Raw genomic sequence first — 25,342 nt, 5'->3', positions numbered from 1 at the left:
TTACCAGTGGTTTGTCATTAATTAGGTTTTGTTGTTGTTCAATAAAATCAGCTTTTGGCTTTGATAGTTTTCGTTATAGTATTTTTATTTTCTATCTCATTAATTTCTGCTTTTATCTTTTTATTTCTCCTGTTCTGGTGCTTTAGTTACATGACATAGATTTTGTTGTTGTTTTTGTTTTCTGCTTCCTGGAGACCAGCCACAGCCCCAAATGCCAGATAGTAGCAGAGAACTCACTATTTTTTCAGCTCTAGATTTTTGTAGTTCTTCCTGGCTTTTCACTCTATCTTACCTCTGCCTAGTACCACAAAGGCTCACCTATTTTGCCAGGAAAGCTCCCTGCTTCTCCCCTGCCCCCCTTATTCTGTACAAGTTTGATATGTTTCCATTATCATTTGGTTCTAAATATTTTCTATTTTCCATTATTCTTCTTTGACCCATCAACTAGTATATGTTAATTTTGTAATTATGTGATTTTCCTAGTTGCCTTTTTGTTACTGATATTTAATTCAGTTGCATTATAGTGAAAGAAAGTGTTCTATATGATACCAGTCTTTTGAAGTTTATTGAGACTTGCTTTATAAAAAAGCCGAGTATCAGGTCAGTTTTTATAAATATTCTGTGTGTGCTTTGAAAATATATATATTTGCAGCTGTTAAGTATAGTCTTTGCATGTATCTGTTATATGAGCCTTGTTAATTTTGGTGTATGTTTTTCTGTAATGTTGTTAATTTTTTGTTTTTAGTTTTTTTGGTCTATTAAACCTATCAAAAACGTGTATTAAAATCTCACACTAATATGTTGGATTGATTTATTTTTCATTATACTATCAGTTTTTGCATTGTATATCTCAAAGCTGTTTTATTTAATATATTCAGGCATTTAGAACTGTTACATCCAGGATAATCCCCCATCTCCAGATCCTTAACTTAATCATATCTGCAGTCTTTGCCATAGAAGGTAAAATCTATAAGCTCTTGGGATTAGGACATATTATCTTTAGGGACATGATTTAACCTATTCCATTATTGTTGTTTCTTTTTCTTTTCTTTCTTGGCTTCTTTAGGTTCAAATGATTTCTTTCATTCCACTTTTTTTCTGTTGGTTTGGACATTATATACCGCTTATATTCTTTTAGTGTAAGTGTTTTTAAAATTAACTAATGTAATATGCACAGTTACCAAAGTCTAAAATTAATCATCTTTAATTTCCTCTTGAATAGTGTAAGGATGTTAGAATGCTTTAATTCCAGTAACACCCTCACTTGTATGGTATAATTGTTATATACTTTAATTCTCTCTTTTTTTTTTAAACATAGAAGACATTGTTTAGTTTACCCACCTATTTGTCACTTCTTTTGCTCCTCACTTTTTAAAATTGTGATAGTATACACATAACATAAAATTTACCATTTTAACCATTTTTATGTGTGCAGTTCACTGGCTTTAAGTGCATTCACATTGTTGTGCAAACATCACTACCAGCCATCTGCAGAACTTTTTTTTTTTTTTTTTTTTTGCGGTACGCGGGCCTCTCCCTGCTGTGGCCTCTCCCATTGCGGAGCACAGGCTCCGGACACGCAGGCCCAGCGGCCATGGCCCACGGGCCCAGCCGCTCCGCGGCATGTGGGACCCTCCCGGACCGGGTCACAAACCCATGTCCCCTGCATCGGCAGGCGGACTCTCAACCACTGCGCCACCAGGGAAGCCCTGCAGAACTTTTTGTATCTTCCCAAATTGAATCTTTGTATCCATTAAGCAATATCTCTCCCTATCCTTCCTCTTCCTCGTCCCTGGCAACCACAATGCTACTTTCTGTCTATGAACTTGACTTCTCTCCTTCTTATATAAGTAGAATCATACAATATTTGTCCTTTGTGTCTGGTTTCTTTCTCTTACCATAGTGTCTTCAAGATCCATCCATGTTATAGCATATACCAGAATTTCATTCCTTTTTAAGGCTGAATGATACTCCATTGTATGTTTATGCCCACATTTTGTTTATAATGTCATTCGTCAGTAGACATTTGGGTTGTTTCTATTTTTTGGCTATTGTGAATAGTGTTGCTATCCTGCTAAAACGTATACTGTTTTCCAGTGGAAGCACCATTTCACATTCCCATCAGCAGTGCACAAGGGCTTCAGTTTCTCCACACCCTCCAACGCATTAGTGGGAGTTTTGTTTGCTTGTTACCGGTTTTTGGTTTTGTTTGGTAATAGCCATTCTAATGGGTGTGAAGTGGTTATCTTGTATTTTTTATTTGTATTTTCCTAATGATTGGTGATATGCTTGTTGGCTCTTTGTATATCTTCTTTGGAGAAATGTCTATTCAAGTTCTTTGCCTATTTTTTAACCAGGGTTTTGGGGTATTTGTTGTTGTTTTGGGGTTGTTAGAATTCTTTATATATTCTGGATATTAATACCTTAACAGATACATGATTTGCAGGTATTACCTCCCATTCCATGGGTTGCCTTTCTGCTCTCTTGTCCTTTGGTGCACAAGCATTTGAATTTTAATGAAATCCAATTTATGTATTCTGTTGTTGTTATTGTCTCTGCTTTTGGTATCATATCTAAGAACCATTGTGAAATCCAATGTCATGAAGCTTTTCTCCTATGTTTTCTTCTAATAGTTTATAATTTTAGCTTTTGCTTTTAGATCTTTGATCCATTTAGAGTTAATTTTTGCAGCTATTTATTTATTCTTGTATCCCACTCCTTTGTCAAAGACAAAATAACTACTTTGGGACCAGAATTTAAACACTGAGTAAAAATGTTACTACCAAAGAGGGAACTAGATCTAGTACAGAGACATGGGAGTGAGGAAGTGACACAAGACTCAAGAGAGGGAATATGGTTTTTCAAAGCTGAAATCCATGAACAGTCTTTTTCTCCATGCCTATGATTAGCTGACAATATATTGGATTGGCCAGAAAAGTTCATTTGGGAAACACCCAAACAAACTTTTTGGCCAATCCCATATAAGCACTTTGTTTAGACATTGCATGTGCATTGAGCTTGGTGGTGGTTTTTCTAGAAAGTTGTCCTCCTGGTGACATGATTATGGCACCATAATAGTTGTTTAGTAGAAATCAGGTATGTCTCACTGTTGTCAGGCTAGATCAGAATTCATCTCTTACTCTCTAGGATTACTTTTCCTTCTGCCCATGATACATTTTTTTGAAAGGTTACTGTGAAATATAATTTTCCGTAATATAAACAGGAAGACAGAAGAGGAAACATCCTCTCTTTCATCATGAACTTTCAATGAAGTTCTAAGAGCATATGATGCCTCAAGCTTTTGTAGTCTTTTGTGATGATGAGGATACAAGTCTCTCATAGGTCTAAGAATTGACCTGCCTCAAACGAGTGGTTCTCACTTGGAGTCTCTTATGTGGTTATAGACAGATGTTGACTGGGATTTTAGACCTTAGAAAAGATTCTTAGACAAAAAAAACACTGAGTGCCGAAGCATAAAAACTGGTAAAGAAGAAAAATACCTTTTTAAGGGTTTCTTTAATGAGGATCTACTGGTCATAAAAATCTTTGGTTTTGTATTCCTAAAAGACATTTTTGCTGTATATAGCATTCTGGGCTACCAGTTACTATTATTTAGAAGATTAAGGGTATGCTTCAGTCTTCTGGCTTCCATTTTTGCTGTTGAGAAATCAACTGAAAATCTAATTGTTTTAGTTTATTTAAAGGTAATCTCTCATTTCTCCCTGCCTGCATGTAAACTCTGTATTTACTTTGCTTGAAATTTGTTGGGTTTCTTGAATCTGATTTGGTATCCTCCATTGGTTGTTGAAGTTCATCATGTATTTAAATTTTCTCAACTTCCATTCTCTCTCCCTTCACCTGGATGTATCCTTTTTACTGTATCCTTCATGCCTCTTTTACTCTAATGTTTTACGTTGTTCTGTCACTAAAAGTTTAGAAAATTTTAGTTCTATCATATGAGATTCATTAATTCTTCAATATTTTAAATACATTTAAACTTTGTGATTTTTACTTTTATTATTATATCCTTTTCTAGGAATTCTGTTTGTTACTTTTAAAAGCCTGCTGATTGCCAACGTCTACTCATGAATTCAAAGTTCTTTTTTATTTCTTGAAGCATTTTTCTTTTATAATGTTGCCAATAGTCTCAATGTTGAAACTTTTATTGTATGTCATCTGCTATGTTTTATTCTTTGCTGACTCTCACTCATGGTGCCTTTTTTCTTATGTATTTAGTGATTAAAAAAACAATTTTGAGCTGTTCATATGTCTTGTAATTGTGAAAATAATTTTTATGGAAATTATATGAGCTTTGGAATACAGATGGCTTCTTTCAGAAGAAAATTGTGATTGTTTCTGCCATGTATCTGGGAGTACTACTGTTGTGGAACCATTTTCAAAGTAATTCTTAACTTGTGGGTTTTTTTAAATACCACACAGATAGTGTGAATTGGGGCTGCAAATCAACATGAGGGCCAGTCTGTGACTACATGTCCTCAGGAGTACCACCCCCACTTCACTCCAAGGTTTAAAACAGGCAATCATCTTTTAGTCTCTAGGAGAAGAGAGGTGGAAGAGTAGCAGGATAGGCAGATGTATTATTTTTAAATTAAACTTTTAATTTTGAGTTAGTTATAGTTTCATCTGTAGTTCTGAGAAATAAAAAAGAGGTATCATGTACTCTGTATCCAGTTCCCCCTAATGGCAACATCATGTAAACTATAGTACAATATAACAATAAAGGTATTGGCATTGATACAGTCAAGATACAGAACATTTTCATCTCCACAAGGATCTCTCATGTTGCCCTTTTATAACTACACTCACTTCCCTCCCACTCCCAGCCCCTCTTTGATTCCTGGCAATCTCTTAGCTGTTTTCCATTTCTATATTTGGTCATTTCAAAAATGTTGTATAAATGGAATCTTACTGTATGCAACCTTTTGGACTTGGCCTTTTATACTTAATATATAATTCTCTGGAGGCTTCTCTGGGTGTCCCATGTATCAACAGTTTGTTCCTTTGCTTATTAATGTCCTTGGTATGGATGTACCACAGTTTGTTTCCATTCAGCTGTCGAAGGACATCTAGATTATTTACGGTTTTTGGATATTATGAGTAAAGCTGCTATAAAATTCATGTATAGGTTTTTGTGTGAACATAATTCTTCATTTCTCTGTGATAACTGTTGAATAGTACAGTTGCTGGGTTGTATGGTAGTTGCATATTTAGTTTTTTCAGAAATTACCAAATGGTTTTCTAGAGTAGCTGTACCATTTTACTTCCCAGCAGGAAATTATGAGAGATCCAATTTTTCTGCATCCTTGTCAGCATTTGGTATTGCCACTATTTTTAATTTTAGCCATTCTGATAGGTGTGTGGTCATATCTCATTGTGGTTTAATTTGTATTTATCTAATGGCTAATGATGTTGACCATCTTTTTGTGTGCTTACTTGTCATCTGTTTTCTTCATTGAAATGTAGCTCATGATTTTTGCCTGTGCTCTAATTATATTGTTGCTTTTTTATTGTTAGGTGTTCAGAGTTCTTTACAGTATAGTCTAGATACTAGTCCTTTGTCAATTATGTCGTTTGAAATATTTTCTCCCAGTCAGGAGCTTGTCTTTTCATTCTTTTTTTGTGTGTGTGTGGGATTTTTAGTTCCCTGACCAGGGATTGAACCTTGGCCCTTGGCAGTGAGAGTGCTGAGTCCTAACCACTGGACCGCCAGGGAATTCCCTGTCTTTTCTTTCTTAACAGGGTCTTTGCAAAATAGATATTTCAGTTTTGATTACATCCAGTTTATCAATTTTTCTGTTTGTAAATCATGCTTTTGGTGTCAGGTCTGAGAACTCTGCCTATCCTTAGCTCTAGAAGATTTTTTCCTATGTTTTTTTTCTAAAAGTTTTATAGGTTTACATTTTTCATTTAAGTTCACGATCTATATTTAGTTACTTTTTGTATAAGGTGAGAGACTTAGGTCCAGGATTATTATTATATTTTTTTGCCCATGGATGTCCAATTATTCCAGTACCATTTGTTGAAAAGACACTCTTTCCTCCATTGAGTTGCTTTTACACCTAGTCAGAAATCAGTTGGGCATATCTGTGTGGCTCTCTATTGTATTCCATTGATCTCTATGTCTATTCCTCTACCAATACCACACAGTCTTGATTACTCTAGCTGTATGATCAGTCTTAAAATTGAGTAGACAGAGTCCTCTCACTTTATCTTTTTAGTTATTCTAGTTCCTTTGCCTTTCCATATAAGTTTCAGAATATTCTTGTCTATATCTTCAAAAAAACTTGCTGGGATTTTGATAGGACTTGCTTTAAAAACTGTATTTTTGTTTGGGAAGAATTGACATCTTTACTATGTTGAGTCTTACAGTGTAAGAATACATTATGTTGCTTTATTTATTTAGATCTTCTGTTGTCCTATTATGAGCAGAGAATATACTCTATTTGATTGTAGTTCTTCTAAATGTGTTAAAATTTGTTTTATGACCTGGGATATGGCCTGTCTTGGAATATGTTCCAAGTGCATCTGGACAGAATGTATATTCTGTCCCTTTACAAATGTTAATTAGGTTCTGTTGGTTGATGGTATTGTTGGTTTTTTTCTGTGTCCTTGCTTATCTTCTGTTTAGTTGTTGTAGCAATTGTTGAGAGAGTTGTTGGAGTCTCCTAATTATTGTAGAGTTATTTTATTATTTTAGTTTTACTGGTTCTGGCTTCACAAATTTTGCAGCTCTGTTTGGTTCATACAAATTTAGGATTGCTATGCCTTCTTAGTGGATGGGCCCTTTTATCATTATATGTTTCTCTCTATCTCTGATAATTTTCTTTGTTCTGAAGTCTACTTTAACTGATATTAATTTTTAAAATTAACTCTTGCTTTCTTTGATTGATGTTTGCATGGTACATTTTTTCCCTTTTTTACTTTCATACTAAATATTTTACATGAAATATATATCTTATATGTAAATTTATTTTAAAGTGTTTTATGTATATCATGTATTTGACATAGTATGTGTTATCTATGGGTGTACATCTTTGTGTGTGTAGGTGTGTGTGTCTGAGTTTCTTCGAGACAGCATATAGTTTTTTTTTTTTTTTTGTGGTATGCGGGCCTCTCACTGTTGTGGCCTTTCCCGCTGTGGAGCACAGGCTCCGGACGCGCAGGCTCAGCGGCCATGGCTCACGGGCCCAGCCGCTCCGTGGCATGTGGGATCTTCCCGGACTGGGGCACGAACCCGTGTCCCCTGCATCGGCAGGCAGACTCTCAACCACTGCGCCACCAGGGAAGCCCGACAGCATATAGTTTTAATTTACCCTCCTAACTCTCTTTTAATTGGTGTGATTAGGTCATTTATATTTAATGTAATCATTAACATGTTAGCATAAACCTCCCATTTTATTTTGTTTTCTGTTTTTCATTTTGCTGTTATCTTTCACTTGCCTTCCTTTGTGTTATTTGAATATTTTTTAAAATTTCGTTTTGATTTTTCCATACTGATTTTGATCATATCCTCTTGTAATAGCTTTTTTAGTGGTTGTTCTGTGTATATACAAGTTTATCACAGTCTACTGGTGTCATTATTTTATCAGTTTAATTGAAATGTAGAAACATTACCTCCCTTTATGTCTTGTTACCCTCCCCTGTCTACAATATAATTGAATTAAATACTTCCTCTACATACATTTATAACCACATCAAGCAGTCTCTTAACTTGTGCTTCAACTGTCAAACATATAATAAAAACTGAAGAGGAGAAGGAAAATGTATTCTATTTAGCCATATTTTGCTAACTGTGTTCTTTTTTCTTTCCTGATGTTCTAAGGTTCCCCTTTAATCATTTCCTTTTTTGTTTAGAGAACTTCCTTTAGCCATTCCTTTAGGGTATTTCTACTGGAGACAAATTCTTTTAGCTTTCTTTTATCTGAGCATGTCTTGAATTCTGCTTGGTTACAGAAGCAATTTCTGGGTCATTCTTAAAGGACATTTTTCTAGTTAAGGGCTCTTGGGTTAACAGTTATTTTCTGTGAGCACCTGAAAAATATTGTGCAACTTCCTTCTGGCCTCCTTGGTTTCTGATAAGAAAGTTGTCCCACTTTTCTGTTCTCTGTGTGTGTGTGTGTGTATGGTTTTTTCCTCTCTTTGTCTCACTTGTGATAGTTTCTATTGCTGTGTCTTCAAGTGGTTTATATAATCTTTTGTTCAGTGGTACCTAATCTGTTAACCCCATCCATTCTGTGTTTCGTCTCAGACATTGTACTTTTCATCTTTAGAAATTTGAGTTGGATCCTTTTTTAAATTTCCTTTTTCTATAATTGAGTTTATTAATCTTTTCTTTCATAGCATTTAATGTTCAAGTCATGCTTTTTTATAATTGAATTTTTATTTTGGGTATAGCTGATTTACAATGTTATGTTAGTTTCAGGTGTAGAGCAGAGTGGTTCAGTTATACATATACATATATCCATTCTTTTTCAGATTTTTTCCCCATATAGGTTGTTATAGAACATTGAGTAGAGTTCCCTGCGCTATACAGTAGGTCCTTGTTGGTTACCTATTTTATATATGGTAGTGTGTATATGTTAAGCCCAGACTCCTAATTTATCTCTCCCCACCCCCTTTCCCCTTTGGTAAACATAAATTTATCTTCCAAGTCTGTGAGTCTTTTTTTTTTTTTTTTTTTTTTTTTGCGGTATGCGGGCCTCTCACTGTTGTGGCCTCTCCCATTGCGGAGCACAGGCTCCGGACGTGCAGGCTCAGCGGCCATGGCTCATGGGCCCAGCCACTCCGTGGCATGTGGGATCCTCCTGGACCGGGGCACGAACCCGTGTCGCCTGCATCGGCAGGCAGACTCTCAACCACTGCGCCACCAGGGAAGCCCTGTGAGTCTATTTTGTAAATAAGTTCATTTGTATCATTTTTGTAGATTCCAGCTATAAGTGATGTCTTTCTCTGTCTGACTTACTTCACTTAGTATGATAATCTCTAGATCCATCTATGTTGCTGCAAATGGCATTACTTCATTCTTTTTTATGGCTGACTAATATTCCATCGTGTGTATCTACCACATCTTCTTTATCCATTCATCGATGGACCTTTACGTTGCTTCCGTGTCTTGACTGTTGTAAACAGTGCTGCAATGAACATTGGGGAGCATGTATTTTTTGGAATTATGGTTTTCTCAAGATAGATGCCCAGGAGTGGGATTGCTGCATTATATGGTAGTTCTGTTTTCAATTTCTTAAGGAACCTCGATACTGTTCTCCATAGTGGTTGTACCAATTTACATTCCCACCAACAGTGTAGGAGGATTTCCTTTTCTCCACATTCTCTCCAGCATTTATTGTTTGTAGAATTTTTGATGATGACCATTCTGACCAGTGTGAGGTGATACCTCATTGTAGTTTTGATTTGTATTTCTCTAATAATTAGCAATGTTGAACATCTTTTCATGTGCTTTTTGGCCATCTATATGTCGTCTTTAGAGAAATGTCTATTTAGATCTTATGGCCATTTTTTGATTGGATTGTTTGTTTTTTTGATGTTGAGCTGCATGAGCTGTTTGTATGTTTTGGAGATTAATCCCTTGTCAGTCACACCATTTGCAAATATTTTCTCCCATTCTGTGGGTTGTCTTTTCATTTTGTTTATGGTTTCCTTTGATGTGCAAAAGCTTTTCAGTTTAATTAGGTCCCATTTGTTTTTGTTTTTATTTCCATTCCTCTAGGAGGTGAATTGAAAAAGATCTTGCTGCAATTTATGTCAAAGAGTGTTTTGCCTGTGTTTTCCTCTAAGAGTTTTATAGAATCTGGTCTTACATTTAGGCCTTTAATTCATTTTGAGTTTATTTTTGTGTATGGTGTTGGACAATGTTCTAACTTCATTCTTTTACATGTAGCTATCCAGTTTTCCCAGTACTACTTATTGAAGAGACTGTGTTTTCTCCATTGTATATTCTTGCCTCCTTTGTCATAGTTTAGTGGACCATAGGTGCGTGGGTTTATCTCTGGGCTTTCTATCCTGTTCCATTAATCTACATTTCTTTTTTTGTGCCAGTGCCATACTGTTTTGATTACTGTAGCTTTGTAGTATAGTCTGAAGTCAGGGAGCCTGACTCCTCCGGCTCCATTTTTCTTTCTCAGGATTACTTTGGCTATTCAGGGTCTTTTGTGTTTCCATACAAATTAAAATTTTTTTTTCTCTAGTTCTGTGAAAAATGCCATTGGTAATTTGATAGGAATTGCTTTGAGTCTGTAGATTGCCTTGGATAGTGTAGTCATTTTGATTGATTCTTCCATTCAGGAACATGATATATCTCTCCATCTGTTTGTGTCATCTATAATTTTTTTTCTTCAGCATCTTATAGTTTTCAGAGTACAGGTCTTTTGTCTCCTTAGGTAGGTTTATTCCTAGGTATTTTATTCTTTACAATGGCAAATGAGAATGTTTCCTTAGTTTCTCTTTCTGATCTTTCATTGTTAGTGTATAGAAATGCAAGAGAGATCTATGTATTAATTTTTTATCCTGCAACTTTCTGAATTGATTGATGAGCTCTAGTAGTTTTCTGTTAGCATCTTTAGGATTTTCTATGTATAGTATCATGTCATTTGGAAACAGTGACCGTTTAACTTCTTTTTTTCCAATTTGGATTCCTTTATTTATTTTTATTCTTTGATTGCCATGCCATTGCCAGGACTTCCAAAACTATGTTGAATAAAAGTGACGAGAGTGGACATCCTTGTCTTATTCCTGACCTTAGAGGAAATGCTTTCAGCTTTTCACCATTGAGTATGTTAGCTGTGGGTTTGTCATATATGGCCTTTATTATGTTGAGGTAGGTTCCCTCCATGCCCACTTTCTGGAGAGTGTTTATCATAAATGGGTGTTGAATTTTGTCAAAGCTTTTTCTGCATCTATTGAAATGATCATATGGTTTTTATTCTTCAATTTGTTAATGTGGTGTATCATACTGTTTGCTTTAGAAGAGTAGGTGTTAAGTCTTCCCTAAATGTTCAGAATTCCCCTGTGAAGCCATCTGGTCCTGGACTCTTGTTTGTTCGAAGTTCTTTAATCACAATTTCAATTTCAGTAGTTGTGATCGGTCTGTTCATATTTTCTATTTCTTCCTAGTTCAGGTTTGGAAGGTTGTACCTTTTTAAGAATTTGTCCATTTCTTCCAGGTTATCCATTTTATTGGCATATATTTGCTTGTAGTAGTCTCTTATGATCCTTTGTATTTCTGTGGTGTCAGTTGGAACTTCTTTTTCATTTCTAATTTTATTGATTTGAGCCCTCTCCATTTTTTTCTTGGTGAGTCTGGCTAACAGTTTATCCATTTTGTTTATCTTTTCGAAGAATCAGCTTTTAGTTTCATTGATCTTTTCTATTGTTTTCTTCATCTCTATTTCATTTATTTCTGATCTGATCTTTATGATTTCTTTCCTTCTACTAACTTTGGATTTTGTTCTTCTTTTTCTAGTTGCTTTAGGTGTAAGTTTAGGCTGTTTATTTAAGATTTGTTTTGTTTCCTGAGGTAAAATTGTATTGCTATACACTTCCCTCTTAAAACTACTTTTGCTGTGTCCCAAAGCTTTTGGATTGTTGTGATTTCATTTTCATTTGTGTCTAGGTATTTTTTGGTTTCTTCTTTGATTTCTTCACTGATCCATTAGTTGTTTAGTAATATATTGCTTAGCCTCCACGTGTTTGTGTGTTTTTACAGGTTTTTTTCTTATAGTTGATTTCTAATCTCTTCGTGTTGTAGTCCAAAAAGGTGCTTGATATGATTTCATTTTTCTTAAATTTACCAACGTTTGCTTTGTGGCCCACCATGTGATCTATCCTGGAGAATATTCCATGTGCACTTGAGACGAGTGTGTATTCTGCTGATTTTGGATGCAGTGTTCTATAAATATCAATTAAGTCCATCTGGTCTAATGTGTCATTTAAGGCCTGTGTTTCCATATTGATTTTCTGTCTGGATGATCTGTCCATTGATGTAAGTAGCAGTGTTAAAGTCCCCCATTATTATTGTGTTACTGTCAATTTCTCCTTTTTTGGTTGTTAACATTTGCTTTATATATTGAGGCACTCCTATGTTGAGAGCATAGATATTTATGATTGTTATATCTTCTTGGGTTGATCCCTGATCATTATGTAGTGTCCTTCTATTTCTCTTATAACTGTCTTTATTTTATTTTATTCCATTTTTTAAAATTTTTTAAATTATTTTTTTTGTACACATTTAGTTTTATTGTAACAGTTTTTAAAAAATTTTTATTTTTGGCTGTGTTGGGTCTTTGTTTCTGTGCATGGGCTTTCTCTAGTTGTGGCGAGAGGGGGCTACTCTTCATCACGGTGCGTAGGCTTCTCATTGTGGTGGCTTCTCTTGTTGCAGAGCATGGGCTCTAGGCGCACAGGCTTCAGTAGTTGCAGCATGTGGGCTCAGTAGCTGTGGCGCATGGGCTCTAGGGCAATGAGCTTCAGTTGTTGTGGTTTGCGGGCTTAGTAGTTGTGGCTCGTGGGCTCTAGAGCACAGGCTCAGTAGTTTTGGTGCATATGCTTAGTTGCTTCTCAACATGTGGGGTCTTTCCAGACCAGGAATTGAACCCATGTCCCCTAGATTGGCAGGCAGATTCTTAACCACTGTGCCACCAGGAAAGTCCCGTAACAGTCTTTATTTTAGAGTCTGTTTTGTCTGATATGAATATTGCTACTTCAGCTTTCTTTTGATTTCCGTTTGCATAGGATAACCTTTTCCATTCCTTCACTTTCATTCTATATGTGTCCCTAGAACTGAAGTGAGTCTCTTGTAGACAGCATGTACATGGGTCTTGTTTTTGTATCCATTCACCTATCAGTGTCTTTTGGTTGGAGCATTTAATCCATTTACATTTAAGGTAGTTATCAATATGTATGTTCTTCTTGCAATTAAAAAAATTATTTAGGATTTGTTTTTGTAGCTCTTTTTTTTTCATTCCTCTTTTGTTCACTTGTGATTTGAAGACTATCTTTAGAGTTGTGTTTGGATTACTTTTTCTTTAAGTTTGTGTATCTAGTGTAGATTTTTGGTTTGCGGTTACCATCAGGTTTTGATATAGCAGTCTCTATATGTATATATACAAGATTGTTTTAAGTTGCTGGTCTCTTGATTTCAAATGCATTTCCAATATCCTGCATTTGTATTCTCATGATTGCTGATTTTTATATAATATTTTTGTGTGGACTGTTTCCTACTTTTACTGTATGTTTGCCTTTACTAGTGAGCTTTCCCATTTGTAATTATCGTTTTTCTAGTTGTGACCTTTTCTTTTATGCCTAGAGAAGTTCCTTTAACATTTGTTGTAAAGCTGGTGTGGTGGTGCTGCATTCTCTTAGCTTTTGCTTGCCTGAGTTTTCCATCAAATTTGAACGAGAGCTTTGCTGGGTAGAGTATTCTTGGTTGTGGGTTTTTCCCTTTCATCATTTTAAATATATCATGCCACTCCCTTCTGGCCTGCAGAGTTTTTGCTGAAAAATCATCTGATAACTGTATGGGGATTCCCTTGTATGTTATTTGTTGCTTTTCCCTTGTTGCTTTTAATGTTTTTTTCTCTTTGTCTTCGATTTTTGTCAACTTGATTAATATGTGTCTTGGCATGTTCTTCCTTGGGTTTATTCTATATGGGATTGTCCGCACTTCTTGGAGTTGAGTGAGTGGTTCCTTTCCCATGGTAGGGAGGTTTTTGACTATTGTCTCTTCAAATATTTTTTCAGGCCCTTTCTCTCTCTTTTCCTTCTGGGACCTCTATAATGTGAATGTTGATGCATTTAATGTCATCCCAGATGTCTCTTAGACTGTCCTCATTTCTTTTCATTCTTTTTTTTTTCTTTATTCTTATTTCTTTATTCACACCACAGCTGTGATTTCCACCAATCTCTCCTCCAGGTCACTTATTCATCCTTCTGTCTCATTTATTCTGCTATTGATTCCTTCTTATTTATTTTTCATTTCAGTTATTGTACGGTTCATCTCTGTTTGTTCTTTAAATTTTCTAGCTCTTCGTTAAAAATTTATTGTATCTTCTCGGTCTGTGCCTCCATTCTTTTCCCGAGATGTTGAATCATCTTTACTGTCATTACTCTAAATTCTTTTTCAGGCTGATTGCCTACCTCCACTTCACTTAGTTGTTCTTCTGGGGTTTTATCTTGTTCCTTTACCTGTAACATATTTCTCTGCCGTCTTATTTTGTCTAACTTTCTGTGTTTGTGATCTCTGTTTTTCAGGCTGCAGGTTTGTAGTTGCACTTGCTTCTGGTGTTTGCCCCTTGGTGGGTGAGGTTGGTCCAGGGGCTTGTGCAACTTCCTGTGGGATGGACTGTAGCTGCCCCCTGGTGAGTGGAGCTGGTTCTTGTCCCTCTGGTGGGCAGGACCATGTCAGGGGGTATGTTTAGAGGCAGCTGTGCACTCAGGACAGATGTTAGGCAGCCTGTCTGCTGATGGTGGGGCTCTGTTCCCACCTTCTTGGTTGTTTGGCCTGAGGCCTCACAGCACTGGAGACTGCAGGCTGTTTGGAGGGGCCAGGTCTCGGTGCCAAAATGACCACCTCCAGAAGAGCTCACGCAGATGTGTATTCTCTGGAGTCTCTGCCAGCAGTGTCCTTGCCCCCACAGTGAGCCACAGCTGAACCCCGCCTCCCCAGGAGACCCTCTAAGGCCCGCAACTAGGTCTGGCCCAGGCTCCTATGGAGTCACTGCTTTGCCCTGAGTCCCAGTGCATGTGAAACCTTGTGTGTGCCCTCCAAGAGTGGAGTCTCTGTCTCCTCCAGTCCTATGCAGCTCAAGCCCCCCTGACCTTCAAAGCCAAATGCTCTCGAGGCTCCTCCTCCTGATGCCAGACCCCCAGGCTGGGGAGCCTGACGCTGGGCTCAGAACTCTCACTCCTGTAGGAGAACCTCTGCGATATAATTATTTTTCAGTTTGTGGGTCGCCCACCTGGTGGGTATGGGATTTGATTATATCGCAAAAGCCCTCCTCATACTGCCTCGTTATGGCTTCTTGTCTTTGGATGTAGAATATCTTTTTTGGTAGGTTCCATTCTTTTTTGTCAATGGTTGTTCAGCAGTTAGTTGTGATTTTGGTGTTTTTGTGAGCGGAGATGAGCTCAAGTCCTTCAACTCTGCCACCTTGTCTCCACTTGAGTTGAATCTTTAATATATCTTTCATTTATTTCCTTTGCATTCTTTCCTGTACCTTCTTAAAATGTAGAATATAGTTATAAACTTTTTATATTCTTGTCTATTAATTATATCATCTGTATTATATCTGGGTAGGTTTTCATTGATTGATTTTTCTCCTCATTATGGGTCATCATTTCCTACTTTGATGCATGCCTGTTTATTTTGGATTGGATGCCAAACACTGAATTTTATGTTGATGGGTGCTGGGTATTTTTAATTTCCATAGATATTCTTGAGGTTTGTTCTCTGACAGAGTTTTAATTTACTTGTAAACATTTTGATCCTTTTGAGGCTTGCTTTTAAAAAGTGTTGTAAGTTTGATCCAGAATAGCCTTTAGATTAGGCCTAATTTGGTCCCACTACTGAGACAATACTCTTCTGTGTACTCTTATCTGAGCCCCGTGTATTATGAAATTTTTTTCACTTTGGCTGGTGGGAACTGAAGTGAGCTCCAGGAATTCTTTCCTGTGGTTCTTTCCCCTGCCTCAGGTAGTTTCTTCACATGCATATGCTGGTGAGTACTTAGGGAGGACCACTACATATCTCTGGAGCATGCTATTTGCACATCTTTCTTCTCTTCAGTATTCTTCTCTGTAAATTCTAGCTGAATTGACCCACTTGAACTTCTAACCTTATCTTTTCAGCTCAGGAAGATTGCTGAACTTTAACTGGGTTCTCTCTCCCTGCACTGCAGCCTGGAAGGTAGCTTACCTTTTTTGTTTGTTTTCACAGGGATCACTGTCCTGTGTTACCTGTTATTTAATAATATTTTTAAACTATTGTTTCATATATTTCATCTCTTCTTTTTAGTTGTTTAAGGTGGAGAGGGTAAATCCAGTCTGCTATTTCATCTTAGCTCATAATGGAAGTTTTTTGGAGTTAACAATAAACAAGTAAAATATAAACAAATATATCAGGTGGCTATAAGTATACTATGGAGAAACCTGAAGGAAGGGAGATGAAGAGGATTGCAATTTTAAATAGAATGGTGAGAAGAGGACCAGTTTGAGAAACTAGCTATTTTGGTTATTTTTTGCTTTGTAATAGCCTACACCCACACTTAATGACTTTTGCTCATGGACGTGCAATTTGGGCCAGGCTGAAGAGAGACAGCTTGCTCTGCTCTGCTAGGCGTCAGTTGGGGCATCTGAAAGGCTGGGGTCTGGAATCATCTGAATACTTCCTCACATGTATGGTTGTTGATGCTGGTTGCCAGATGGGATCTCAGTTGGGTTGTGGCTAGAACATATACACATGACCTTTCCATGTGGCTGCGTGGCTCCGATACAGCATAATGGCCAGGTTCCAAGGGTGAGCATCTGAAAGAAAGCCAGGAAGAAGCTGTGTTGCCTTTCCTGTTCTCTAGCCCAGCCTTGAAAGTAATGTTATGTGTCACAGGAAGTCACTAAGGCTGGCCCATATTAAAAGGGACTGGACTTAGACTCCTAATCTTGCTGGGAGGCATGTCAAAGAATTTGTGGCCACATTTTAAAGCCATCACAATGATACTTGAGAAAGGATATCTGAAGGAAGAGCATCCCAGGTACAGTGTACAGAAATGCAAAGACTCTGAGGCTGGTGGATACCTGATGGTTTAGATTTGTTTATTTTGAATTTCCCCTGTACAGTGTCATCTCCTTGAGGGCAAGGGCTTTTGTTCACTGCTATTTTCTCAGCACCTAAAACAGTGTTTGACAGATAGTTGTAGTTTAATTCTTATTTGTGGAAGAGATAGCGTATTGGCAGCAGGTATCAAAAAAATCCTAAAAATGAGTACATAACCTTTGATCTAGAATTCTTTCTTTAGGAAATAAACTTTAGGGAAAAAAATTGTACAAATACGCAAAGCTGTAGTGAAAATTTGAAGGTGTCTAAATGCCCATTAATAGATTAGTTAAATAAATTATGTTTTGCCTATATAATGGAACACTGCAGTTTTTAAACTAAATGTTTTGACCCAGAAAGATGAGTGAGTGTTGAGGGAAAAGGAGCAGAATTCAAACGATGGTGTTCGGAATGATGTTTTTTGGTTAATAATCTTTATATAATATATGCATAAAATGGAGAGGGATCTAATAGGATGTATATCAGATTTTTAATATTTGCTATAGGAGTTATTTTAGACTTGCTTGTCAAAAAATATGTATTACTATTATAATAGAAATACATTTCTATTGTAAAAGCAAATGAGGTAAAATTTTTTAATTGATATAGAATAGTATCTAAGCTACTATGAGTGATAAAAAGCACCTTTTAAAACAATATGTTGGGTTCTTTTTATTAATTAAAGAAGGTGGAGGAAAACGAAATTTGTACAGAAGAAGTTTGGGATGTAAAATCAAGATTTTTCAAGAGATTATCTCTTGATTATAGGTTATCCTTATTTCCTTTTATATATTTCTGTATTTTCTTGATTTGCTAAAATAAGCTTTTAAAATAAGGAAGAGATATTAAAAGAAAATAGCTGTAGGGGGTAATGTTAAGCAGCTTTACTTTAATAGTATTTATAATGTGAAAAATCTAAATTCATAAGGTAGCAAAATCGGGGATCTTTTGGTTTCCTTGCAGAGTTCCTTTAATGGTCTCAAAATAGTGACTTAGAAAGAGAAAGACAAATACTATATGATTTACTTATATGTGGAATCTGAAAAACTGAACTCTTATCAACACAGAACAGATGGGTGGTTGCCAGAGATGGGGGATGGGAGTTGTGTAAATAGGTGAAGGTGGTCAAAAGATACAAACTTCCAGTTATAAGATAAATAAGTTCTGAATGTAATATACAGTGTGATGACTATAGTTAACAATACTGTATTGTATATCTGAAAATTGCTAAGGGAATAGAACTTAAAAGTTATTATTACAAGGACAAAAAAGTTGTAACTATGTGAGATGATGGATGTTAACTAAACTTATTGTAGTAATTAATCATTTTGCAGTATATACATATATCAAATCATTATGTTGTAGCCCTTAAAACTGCTACAGAATTATATGTTAATTATATCTCAATAAAACTAGCAAAATATGACTTAGAACATTTGACTTATACACAGTTCTGAAGCTCCTACTCTTTGTTAAAATGTGGTTGTTTTCCATGTTAATATTATTTTTTATCACCATAATGTAGGTTTTCAGTAACCTTACAAGAGTAATTGAGGGGCTTCCCTGGTGGCGCAGTGGTTAAGAATCTGCCTGACGGGCTTCCCTGGTGGCGCAGTGGTTGAGAACCTGCCTGCCAATATAGGGTACACGGGTTCGAGCCCTGGTCTGGGAAGATCCCACATGCCGCGGAGCAACTAGGCCGGTGAGCCACAACTACTGAGCCTGAGTGTCTGGAGCCTGTGCTCCGCAACAAGAGAGCCCATGACAGTGAGAGGCCTGCGCACCGCAACGAAGAGTGGCCCCTGCTCGCTGCAACTAGAGAAAGCCCACGCTCAGAAACGAAGACCCAACACAGCCATGAATGAACGAATGAATGAATCTGCCTGCCAATGCAGGGGATACGGGTTCAAGCCCTGGTCCGGGAAGATCCCACATGCCATGGAGCAGCTAAGCCCGTACGCCAAAACTACTGAGCCCGTGTGCCACAACAACTGAAGCCCACGTGCCTAGAGCCTGTGCTCCCCAACAAGAGAAGCCACTGCAATGAGAAGCCCGCGCACCACAACGAAGAGTAGCCCCCACTTGCCACAACTAGAGAAAGCCCGTGTGCAGCAACGAAGACCCAACACAGTCAAAAATAAATAAATAAATAAATTTATTATTTTTTTTTGCGGTACGCGGGCCTCTCACTGTTTTGGCCTCTTCCGTTGCGGAGCACAGGCTCCGGACGCGCAGGCTCAGCGGCCATGGCTCATGGGCCCAGCCGCTCCGCGGCACGCGGGATCCTCCCGGACCGGGGCATGAACCCGTGTCCCCTGCATCAGCAGGCGGATTCTCAACCACTGTGCCACCAGGAAAGCCCCCAATACATTTATTTAAAAAAAAAGAGTAATTGAGGCCTAAGATTAAAACTACAAATGTAATTTATGAATGAAATCTTAGATGATATAGTAATACTTTAATTCATACATATTTTGTTGCAAAAATGTTTTTAGGTTAATTGTTCTCATTTCACTGTCTTACCTCTTTATTTTAAAGAAATAATTTGTAATTCATTTTGTTCTTACACACCATAGGATGTGTTTTGGAGATGCAGACAAAATATCTTTGATGAAATGAAGAAGAAATTTTTACAGGTAGACTGCTGATGTAATTGCATTAGTGTGATAATCAGCAGAGCAAGTAACAGCATGTTAGTATTTTTATTTAATAATAAGGCATGTCTTAAGTTTTATGCTTGTTTGGCTATTTTATTTCTACCTGATTTTATTTATTTTTCATTTTGTTTATTTATTTATTTTACCTGATTTTAATAATAAGAAAGTCACCTTAAATGAATGTATGTCTGATAGTACCTTGTCTTTAACAAGTGAATGAGGTGGAAAACTGATATAAAAACTATAGAACGTTTAGTTTTGACTTTTGGGTATAATAGTTGTCTATTTTTTACGGATGTATTTATTTTCTGAAATATTAATAGTGCTGGGATTAAGTTAATAATTTACAGAGTCAAAACCCAGACATCTTATTTGAAGAATTAAATAGAACTGTTACCTTCCTGACAGCCTGTATGCACTACAAACCTAAACAGTCCTGTGATGTAGCATCCCATTCTAACCTTTACTTAATATCTCACTTTCCTCAGGTCCCTTTAGCTCTAAGTTCAAGGTTCTTTATTTAATCTCTTCTGTCCTCTTCAAGTGATCTCTGGCAAGAGGCCACATAGAAAAATATCATGTAATATTTTAGGGTTTGCTGGGGGAGTTGGAGTGGAGTGGAGGGAGGATCTTAAAAATAAAATAATCTTTTTCTCATGTAAGTTAAGACTCCCAGCACTACTTGTTACTTGTTTAAGTAAAAATGCACAGTCTGAATGAGGCTGATAAATTTAATAAACTTCAGTGAGCAAAAATATTTATACCATCAATTTTTTTTTTTAGTCTGTGGCAGTATATTAGCCGTGAGCTGTGGATACCCAGAAGGGTAATACTCTAGCGCTTATAAGCTCATAGCAGTTTCTTTATCAAGTAGTAGATAAAATGGACTCTGTGTGTGTGTGTGTGTGTGTGTGTGTGTGCGCGCGCGCGCGTGCGCGCATTTTTAAGTTTGCAACCATAGTATTATCATTTGTAATAACACTGAAAGGAAGAAAGTCTTGAGAGAAAATGGGTTGACTATAAAATTTAGAGGTAAAGAGGTCCCTTTGTAATGTTTTTAAATTATTCATATTAATTTTTTTCTTAGAAAAATCTTAATCTTGTTAACTTTGAATTGTGTTTGATATTGTTTTCTGCATGCTAATGCCATTCTAAATATATGCATTAATTATACACCTTGTTTTGTGTTTTTTTAATAAGAAACACGAAGTATTTTATTATGAAACAAAAATTATGATGTTAACTTCAGAGAACTCAGATTTGAACTTAGAACTGTTTGGAATGCCAAGAATAGGAGACAAGATGACTTGAGAGGCCCTGAGACTCCTTAGACAGAACCATCTGTGTTGACCACTTCTAGATGTTCCTATAGATGTTTCTTCCTTTGGAAGAAATCTGTTTTCAGTGTTTTTATCCCAGTATGTTTTACCTTTTGTAAATAAGACTATCATTTTTGTTTGTTTTGTTTTTTCAGGGATTCTTTTTTCAGACTTTGCTTGGAAATCTGGCTTTGTTTCTGCATAGAGCACAAAGACAGAATACTCTCTTAGCATATAGTGTTAATGTAACTGCTGTTGACTTTACCCTTTTTCTCACAAGTGTAATATTGCTATGAGTTGCCCACCAAATAAGTAGTTTTAATTTTATACTTTGTACCTTTTTTGTAATTGGCCAGATTTTCTGTGTAGGGAACTTTGTGCCCTTCTAATAGCTCACCTAATATAGATGAAATGTTTTCCCAAGTGGGACATGCTTTAGGCTTTTCTAAAACTTTGCATTTGTTTTTTCTTACCTGTTTTCTCCTATTCATTATAGAACTTTTACTGACTCAGAAATTGTGCTCGCTTCCCTAAATTATGATGTGTCTTCAGATGCTTTACCTTAATGTTGGGTGTAGTGCTTAAATGGAACCCCCGCCACCAACCACCATCACTAATACCACCACCACCACATTCTTCCCAACTAGCACTTGCATGTGCTTAAATTTATTTAGGTGTGTTTCTGTTATCTATTACTGTGGAACAGCCTACGCCAAAACTTAGTGGCTTAAAACAACTAGTTTATTTGCTCACAATTCTGTGGGATGGGATTTGGGCAAAGGCTTAGCCAGTCAGTTTTTCTGCTTCACATGGCACCATCTCGGATCATTACTTGGCTGCACTGGCTGGTGACTGGCTTTGGATGGAAGGTCCAAGAAGGCTTTTCTTATCAGGCACCCCAGTGCTCCACTAAGTGGCCACTTTCTGGGTGGATTGTTAGGGTTTTAACACAGCATGGTGGTCCCAGGATAAATGGATTTCTTTTGCCTGGCTGGCATATAAGAGGAACATTCCAAGAGGTGCAAAGGCAGAAGTTTCCTGCTTTAAATCACACAGTATCACTTCTGTCACATTCTGTTGGTCCTAGTTGGCCACAAGGCCAGCCCAGATTCATGGGAAGAGAAAAAAGAAGAAGAGTGGCAAAGAATTTTTAGCCATCTGTAATTTACCTCAAGATGGTGATTTTTTTGCTTTGGGCATAAGTAGGACCAATCAGGGGTAGAACTCCAAAGAAATTAAGAAGAAAGAGGACACCCCTATTTTCCCAGTTCTAAGAAATACTTTTTTACATTTAAGTATTGTGGAAATCTGTATGCTTAGTATAATATTGTAGAATTTCTTTTTCTCTTGAAAAGCTATAATAAAAAGATTGGTACAACTTTATTGATGAAATCTTAAAATTGGAAAAAAACAGTTTTTTCTAATTAGTTCCCAAATTGGGAGGCAGGGGGAGGGAAGAGATTTTGCCTCAGTGTAATTAGTGTGGGCAATCACGATAACAAAAATTCAGATGTAATCTATGGATGATGGCTATGTAATAGATTAAATTAGGACTGAAAAATGGGCCCAGGAGGTTGAGGATAAAGTAATAAGATTTACACGTGGCTAGCTTAGAACTTTAAAGGTCAGAGTTTTTCGTTTGCTTAAATTATCCTAGAATTGAATTCAAGAGTAATATGTGATTGGCCCAGAAATTCTTATAGGAATCTTAAGAAAAAACAGAGGACTGCACAAAGTTTTATGTAGGCATTCATCACAAAATTATTTCTAAAGTGTAATAAAGTCTAGCTCAAGAGTCAGTAAAATTAAATTGATGGAACAAATTATTATTAATCCATGTAATAAAATATTATTCAGTTGTTAAAATGATGAGTTAGAAAAAGTTTGACAAGGAAAGGTTACATGATATATTTATAAGTAAAGAAAGGGGTTTCAGGGCTTCCCTGGTGGCGCAGTGGTTGAGAGTCCGCCTGCTGATGCAGGGGACGTGGGTTCGTGCCCCGGTCCGGGAGGATCCCACATGCCGCGGAGCGGCTGGGCCTGTGAGCCATGGCCACTGAGCCAGTGCTTCCGGAGCCTGTGCTCCACAACAGGAGAGACCACAATAGTGAGAGGCCTGTGTACCGCAAAAAAAAAAAAAAAAAAGTTTCAAAACAGCATGTATATCTAACTGAATGTTTGTGTTTAAAAAGTGTGCATGTATATGTCTGTTTGTGCTTGTGTAGGAAAAATATTTGGAAGAATATAGACCAAAATGTAATAGTTATCTCTGTGTTATGAATTACAAATGATTTCCACTTTTTCCTTTATACTCTTCCTATTTTGTTTTTTTTGGCTGCGCTGCGTGGCATGTGAGATCTTAGTTCCCTGACCAGGGATTGAACCCACACCCCTGCATTGGAAGTGCAGAGTCTTAACCACTGGACTGCCAGGGAAGTCCCTATACTCTTCCTATTTCAAAAAAAGGAACAAAATTACTTATGTGCAATGCACAGAAAAGAAAGCTATTGTCATTAAAAGAATAAAAGGCATACATAAGATTAAATTTTGTGTTTACAAGAGTACATTTAGCCTTCAGATGAGATTCCATTGGGGTAATATTACCCACATCTGGGTGTGGAAGGAGAGGAGGCTGGAGTGCCTGTACCTTGCACTCACTTATTTAAGGAAAGAACCAGGAACTGCTGATGGCCATATGTTACCATATCATCATTCTTATGTATACTGTAATGTCAGCACTTCTGATTTCTGAATTCTTAGGTAGAGTTCTCTTGCTTGGACCGTCAACTTCAGCTTATCTGAAGCTTTAAAATCTGGCAGCTGTAGTGCTTTTCACCTGGAAAACTCGAGTCTGCCTCTGAAATATACTGTTGAAAGTGTAAAAGCGGATCTTTTGTAGTTGAAATTGATTTAGAGTTTCTCGTTCCTTTATTGTGAACCAGAGTTAAAAAGGGTCCACTTTATGTTTCTCAGTTTGAGATTAAAATGTGTAAAACCATCTATTACAAGTGTTAATATAACACCTTAAGCTTATAGCTGAAGGCTTTTTTGTTCTTTGTTATCCTGTTTATTTTATAAAAAATGTATTCTTTTGTTTTTAAATGGGTTATTATTGGTAATTAAATATTTTGACTTGTCTGAAATATAGTGCTAGCCAATCTTAAACATTATACTTCTTTTATAGCAACTTATTTCTGTTTTAAACTAATTGGATTAACCTTAGTTTAAGTAATCTCTTACAAACCCAAAATTATATATGGCAGAAACAAATTACAATTGTATTACCCTGCCAAACAAACAAAAATACCTTGTGGTGGTCCTGTCTTCAATACAAGTCAATGATAATAACTGTTCTTATTTAAAAATGGATAATATAGGAGTAACAAAAGATTGAGGTTAATATTATTGTGTTTTTTATAAAAAAAGATGAGAAATACATTCTTGTATACAGTACCAGTTTGTACAGTTCATATTTGTGCAAAGCCTTTTATGGGGATAGCGAGAGGTCCCTCAGATAATGACTGCTGCCCTAGACTTTGAGGGAAAGCAAGAGATTTACATGATCAGATTTGCATATTAAAATACTGTTCTGGATTGAAGGAAGATGAGATTGGAAGAAGCTATTGCCACGATCTTAAGATAAGATTCTCATTGCTGCAGGCAGGATTAAAGAGGAAAGGAATAGTTCAAGAGATATTCAGATGATAGAAATGGTAGAATTTGGTGATTATGTGAGTTGAAGAAGAGGGAAGAAATGAGGAAGGTGCTCCTCTCTGGTTTCAGCAGCTGGTAGATGATGGTACCATTAATTGAGTTGGGCATTACAGGAGGAGGGAAAGAACTTCTTTCACCAAAGTGCCTGATGTAGCCCACTACTGCTGTGGAAGAGTCGTGTCCTTCAACAGCTTGAGGGAAGGCATAGCTTCTTTGAGAAAGTCTCCTTTAAAAATTTTTTCTCTGATTTATATACTAGATAAAAAAGAATGAAAAAATTTGTGACCCTAACTCCCTTCTACATTGGTAATTGAAAAGTATTTTTTCCTTGCTTTCCTTTACCCCTCTGCTGGCTGATCTATTTGGGTAAGCTTGTCAGCTCCTAACACACTGATAAATGGGGCTTTTGGACTTTTGGTCTGTGGGTACAACAAAGTAAAGGTCAGGATGCCTGATTGCTTTTATCCTTTAGTTATGGATTTTGCAATCTTATACAATCCTCATTGCATTTCTACACAGCTCTCTTTCTGTTTCATCAGGAAACCCAGAAATGCTTGATTGGACTGTGCTAGCATAGTAGTGACACATTTTTAAGGATCAGATTTTGTTATTTTCAACTGAAAATTGCTCAAGTAAACTTGTCTTCATGGGCTTGTTGATCATTGATTTACAGCCTTAAAAGGTGAAAGCAAATACCCACAAGAGCAATGGTTGATTCTTAAATATACCCCAGTTTTTCCAAAACAAACATATATGGTGCTTTATATGTTTGACATATCCATTAGAATATATTTCAGCCATAAAACAGTAGT

The 25,342-nt window shown here is 36.7% G+C and overlaps 1 protein-coding gene across 2 annotated transcripts in view; it reads left to right on the top strand.

Moving 5' to 3' along the window:
• USP47 (ubiquitin specific peptidase 47) overlaps window positions 1–25,342 on the top strand; it is a 125,229-nt gene that overhangs the window by 22,153 nt on the left and 77,734 nt on the right. The window contains exon 1 of one of the 2 annotated variants that reach the window (XM_079930706.1): window positions 19,415–19,532. The exons of the other annotated variant lie outside the window; for it this stretch is intronic. The gene's annotated coding sequence lies outside the window, so the exon portion shown is untranslated. Of the gene's footprint in view, window positions 1–19,414; window positions 19,533–25,342 lie in introns of those variants that run through there. 2 annotated transcript variants of the gene reach the window in all.

This window comes from Stenella coeruleoalba (assembly GCF_951394435.1).
Source record: "Stenella coeruleoalba genome assembly, chromosome: 8".
NCBI lineage: Eukaryota > Metazoa > Chordata > Mammalia > Artiodactyla > Delphinidae > Stenella > Stenella coeruleoalba.
The sequence above is the reverse complement of the archived record's forward strand: the minus strand, read 5'-3'. Positions and strand labels throughout refer to the sequence as shown.